General features: G+C 30.7%; 1 protein-coding gene across 2 annotated transcripts in view; it reads left to right on the top strand.

The window, feature by feature from the left end:
- The first annotated feature begins 3,392 nt into the window (after window positions 1-3,392).
- Window positions 3,393-6,000, top strand: part of LOC124371879 — a 77,811-nt gene continuing 75,203 nt past the window's right edge. For both annotated transcript variants that reach the window (XM_046830244.1, XM_046830243.1), the window contains exon 1: window positions 3,393-3,659. The gene's annotated coding sequence lies outside the window, so the exon portion shown is untranslated. The remainder of the gene's footprint in view (window positions 3,660-6,000) is intronic.

The raw sequence follows: 6,000 nt of genomic DNA, 5'->3' as shown, positions 1-6,000 counted from the left end.
TAAATTTATTAACAAGCTGCAAAAATCAGCTTTCTCAAAATAGTAATAGGTATTAAATATTAATTTATTGTTAGTTAAATTATTAACAAGGGAGGTTTTTCAAGGAATCTACACACAACGGTGGATAGGTGCTCGTCTAGGGTACATAAAGGACAGCTACAGTGATCAACAAGCAGTGATTTCTTAAATTATTAAATTAAAAGTAATGCTCTTTCAGTTAATATCGTCATTGTGAGATTCAAGATCGTGCATTGCCATAAAGTCATATAATGTTTTCAACACAGTGTTTTCAAACAACATATCGCAGTTCAGTCCATTAATTTCGGGTAGATTAATACCACCTAGTAGTATTGCTAAACTATCAAACAGAGACATACTTTTAAAATCCTGAAAAGAAAGATGATAGTCATCATAGAAAGTACGATTACTGTTACGTATAAAATAAACAATGTTTACACAGACAAAAAGATACGTTTGAGCGAGGCAGCCAAATAGATTCAAGGTCGCGGGCAATCAGCTGATCACCAACTGTCAGAGACAGCTGGCATACTTTTGTACTCGGCAGTCAACTGCTAGCGATACCACTCCCCATCACTCTTCCCAGTTATAAGCGGAATTCTGTCTTGTCTAAATGCAACATAACGATCATCAAATAGTTCCCTGTCACATATGCTTTCTGTCAACCACGTTTCTGTTATACCAATAATGTCATACCGCTCGCTTAACACAAACTCAAATAATTCATGTGTTTCGATACGCAAACCTATTACAATTCGATAATACATTATGATTCTATCAACAGGATTCGTTCTAATTTATTGTTCAAATCCAAATAAATGTGATAACCAAATCTGTACCGTGCTGAAACATATTTACTTTAGTTTGACTTTTAAATACAATCGGAAATACACTCACAACAGAAAGTAGTACTAATAATTCTTTACAAAATACGTTATTTCAATTTTTGAGAATACCAATCTACTTGGTACATAATACATAAAGTTTCAAATTCAGAATAATGTACGAGAGTGTAATGTTTTGTTCTATCACTTTTATGTTTTTTAATGAAGTAAACAAACCTTGTTGTTGGAAGTTAAGAAATAGGTGCATCGGATGAGGAATAATACTACAGTAATTAACATTGAAAATTTGTCGAAACGTGATGATTTCTTAGTTTTTAATGAAATAAACAAACCTTGTTGTTGAAATTTTTGAAACAGGCGCAATTAGATGAGGAATAATAACACAATAAATAATAACATTGAAAATTTTTCAAAACGTGATTATTAGGTACCGGTACTTTATTATTTGGTCGAACATTATAATTATCTCCTCGTCCGTAACTGGCAATAAGAAGAAGGAATGCGTGTAGGAAGTGCCGGGCTGCGGTGCCAGTAACAGCTGTAAGGCTACTGATAAGATAATTATTGATAAGCTCTACGACCGTCCTCGCATCGACAACCGTAAACCCAATATCCACAATAATTTTATTTACGTATTGGTTCCTCCTTCTTCCTGTAATTTCGTTTATAACCTTCCATTGATTAGAAATGTCGTTGCCACAATGAATTAGTCTACTTGCCTAATAGTTGTTTTTCAGTAAATATTTTATTTTTCAATTTTTTTTACAATATATATAGTAATAATTCTTTAAAACATCTTCATAAAGTCTTTTCTATAAGTTTTTTCATAGTTTTAATCTTACGTAAGAGATCTTTCGTTATCCATGGACTAATCCGTTTTAGCTTTCTTCAATTTTCCCTTTTCATTAATACATCTACATGACCTTACTATATCTGATCAAATTGTATGAAAGTCATAATAACTTATATTAACATCATCAGTCGATAAACAACCAGACAATTTTACTAAAGCTAATCTCCTTAACTAAATTATAATCAATTTTTTAATTCACAACTTTCAATATATTTTGTACTTAAGTCACTACTTTCTCTATTTTCTTTACCTAGTATTACAAGTCCTAATAGACAATAATCCTTTAAACCAATATCACATCGGACAATTCCGAATACATATTTAAAATCCTATTTCTAATAAAAATATGGTCCATACAAGTTTTGCGAGTTTACAACACTTCTAGTACGTGTATTTAAAAAGGATAAGAAACCGTCATTAAATTATTATAACCTATTACTTCTTGGTTATCTTTTATCAAATTAATTCACATCGCCGATGAATATTATGGATCCATTAATCACAAGTAAGAAATCAGCCAAACTCACTAATAACTGCTTTGGATATAATCGTACCGTAATCAAAATAATGTCAACAAATATTATATTTATTATTTGTTATTATAATGCTATAATTCATTAATTACTTTAATTATTATTATTACTTGACAATAACATAATATATATTTCATAAATTTTAATAGTGCTAAGTAAAATTTTTACAAATTACATTCACAAATTATACCCATAGCGTAAAGAGCGAAATATTGTCATACAGCTATTATTCAATACACTTCTACGATATTTATCTTTTCACTCCGTAATTTCCGGCGGCATAGTTGGCAACTCTGAAACTTTGGAGTGAGTCATCCTCCTTACAGGTTCCGCCCCACCACCACGCCACCATAGTGATGGGAGAATCGAATACAGTGAATTCGAATTCACCCCTGTATTCGAATATGTATTCGAATACTTGTATTCGAATACTTTTGCTCAGCTGAGCGTTTTTAAACAGACAGGTCTAGACCTGTCTTACTTGTTTGTCACGAATTCATCACTGTATTCGAATATGTATTCGAATACTTTGGCTTTTGGTGCCTCGTATAAACAAGTCATACCCATGATATATGAAATATCTTTGTTTTACCTGCTACTTCAGTTCCGTCTGAAAGACTATTTTCCACAGCAGGTCCTGTCACTAATTACCGTACAAATAAACTGAAGCCAGAAAACCTCAATAATATTTTGTTTTTACACAACTATATAAAATAAATATTCATATTTGTTTTTATTGCTTAGAACTGTAACTCAGTTATAATATATCATATAATATATATAATATGTATTTTTAAAATTTAATAATTATACAATTAATTATACTTTTTTTAAGTATTAAAATTTGTAATTATTTTTTCAAATTATGAATCTCCCCTAAATTATTCATTTCAAAGTCTCCATATATGTATTCATTTTAAACCTCATATGAATACGAATACATTTCTTGGATATTTTATTTGAATACTATTTGTCAGAATAAACGAATACTCCAGGTTTGAATTCAATTCTGCCAGAGAAATTGTATTCATTTCAAAAGTATTCGAATCCATTTTGATGTACTCGAATATGTGAATACTCTGGCTGTATTCGAATACTATTCGATTCTATATTCGATTCTCCCATCACTACGCCACCGCCACCATGTACTATGTACACGACAGTCTTTTTGTTTACGTTCTTGATCCAATAGGCAGTATTCAATTGTAATTGTAGTAGGTGGGTTTGTTTGAGTAATACGTTCTTAGTGTTTGAAGAATGTCCACATTCATTTCACATTGCACTTTGGTTTAGTTATCTTTGCAAACATTTGAGTGTAAACTTACTGAAGTATAACAAATAAGTGATCTTTCTCATCGGTGCTGTTGTCTGTTGTCATCTATAAAGTCGGAGTTGAAATCTTCAAGTGCGGTATGTATAACTATAGATAGTTCCACTTTATTAAATTGTATAATCAATTGATTAGGGAAAACCCCACTTAGGTAGTTTTATTCTCACACTCCCACATAACCTCACTCACGCCAGCAGTTTGAAACCGGCCATAGATTCCATAGATAGAAGAGCTAATCCTCTGACACGAATCCTAACCTGGTTCATGAACTACTCCTGACCAAGTTCTTTAACTAATATTAAACCTAGTTCCTGAACCAGTTCAGTTAACAAAACTAAATTTAATTAAACAAAATGAAACACATACAAAAACAATCAATAGAATCTACTTAAGGGGCATTCTAAAACTAAAAATCTGCTTTTGATGAACAAACTGTACTTAATTTCACAGGCCTAATGAAGAAAAAACAAATCCATAAATGACCGTAGGCCTACCTCAAAAAAAGTAGCTGCAGATTTTGATAAAATATTTCTATACACATTCAAACCTTGTATACTGTATTATATTACCTACCTCATTCTTAGGCCGCACCTATTTTTGGTAAGTTATATCAATTTTACATGTCATATACTCGGGGAAAAATTAATGGCTGGGGTAGGGTACAATAAGCAGACCCGGTTTTTTATATCGAAGAATGTAATCATTGATACCTAATATTCACATCTCAAATCCTAGACTATCAATCAATATAAAAGTATCTATATTCCTCATTAACAATCATATGTTTTAAATTAAAATATGGATTTAATATTTACAGTGATGAAAAAAAATTATTATAAGCAAAAATTAGGAAAACTGAAGATGACCATATTTGCTCCTCTCACAGTTACAGTTGTTCTTTCCCATAAATTTCACTTAATAGATTTTTTTATACGAGTCCAACAGGGTAGGGTACGATAAGCGGACCTGGTTTTTTTATATCGAAATTGAAAAATGATATTACTTAATCATAAACCATCGATATAATCAAATCGATACTGATTAATTATTTTAAATGATTAATTAATAATCTATATCAATAGCTATAAACACTTTCAAATAATACTCTTAATGTAATATTTCAATTTTATATAAATAACATTTGAGTATTAAAACTTCAGCATATTGGACTCGTGCGGAAAAACCCATTATGTGAAATTTGTGGGAATTCAAATTCAAAAACGTTTATTCAGAAAACATAATACAGATCATGCAGTTTTATTACAATTTATCCCCTCTAGCTTAGCTATTTGAGGGGAAAAATCTACATTTAAATTACATAATATTTTATTTTTACCTATTGCTTGTAACATTTTAACATTTATATAGCAGTAATTGAATATTTATGATTGGAACATACATATTTACTTACATTAAGGAAAGATATAGATATTTTAAACAGTTTAAACTGTGTATGTGTGCGTGTGTGTTATTTTAATTGGATGGTTCAAGTTTGATGATTGTGGTATTGGCGTGTTTTTACAGTGCTTGTGCGTTGGGGATTTTCGTTTTGTGCGTGAGAGAGGTTGGTACTGCAACTCACTTACAGTCTTTCCTGATCATGATGACGTTGAACTTGTTTTGTTAACTGACAGAATTAGATTGCTTGCTGGTTGTTGTTTTATGTTGCCTATTCCGTTGTTTAATCTATGTTGAAAGATGTTTTATGTTATTCTATGTTATAGAGTATTTTTGAGTGTTTATACATGTTTGTTTACCGTGTTGAAATAAATCAAATGTGTTATGTTTGAGTGTAAAATCTGTCCTTACTCTTGTCTACCTAGTGTTGTGAGAAAACCCCGGTGTGTAATGTTTCCCCAATTGTGGCTTTATTATTTTGTGTTTGTGTGATACAATTTACCTAATATCCTATGAATATGGTAGACTATCCTTCTTTCCTTCAATGCTACTTAAATGCGTAAGCCTTTTTAGTTGTTGCTTATAGATAGAAGATGATTTTTTAACTTGATTTTGAATTTATTTACTCTACGTTCGTTCAAAATTTCTTCAGGTAACGCATTTAAAAGCATTGGTATCCTAGTTTGCCAAAGTACATTTTCCATAACTATTTGCATATCTATTTACAATATAAAGTCTCCTTCTTAAATTATAATCTACATTTTCTAGTATCCTATATTCTTCATTTAGAAAGTTTTCTGTTTATATCTATATACTTTGCAAGATTATCAAACATCAAAATTCCCAACAGTCTAGGTTCAATGCAAGGGAACAACACTTCATATATCCTACATAATATTTTCTTAAGATGGATCAGTTTATATTCTGGAGCCTGATAGTAGACAGATATGCCATATACAAACAAAGATTGCACTAGACTAAAGTATATTATTCTCTTTGTAGCCACTGGAAAATATTCAGTAA

This window comes from Homalodisca vitripennis, unplaced genomic scaffold, assembly GCF_021130785.1.
Source record: "Homalodisca vitripennis isolate AUS2020 unplaced genomic scaffold, UT_GWSS_2.1 ScUCBcl_2182;HRSCAF=6688, whole genome shotgun sequence".
Lineage (NCBI taxonomy): Eukaryota > Metazoa > Arthropoda > Insecta > Hemiptera > Cicadellidae > Homalodisca > Homalodisca vitripennis.
Note: the sequence above shows the minus strand (reverse complement) of the source record. Positions and strands in the feature narration are given on the sequence as shown.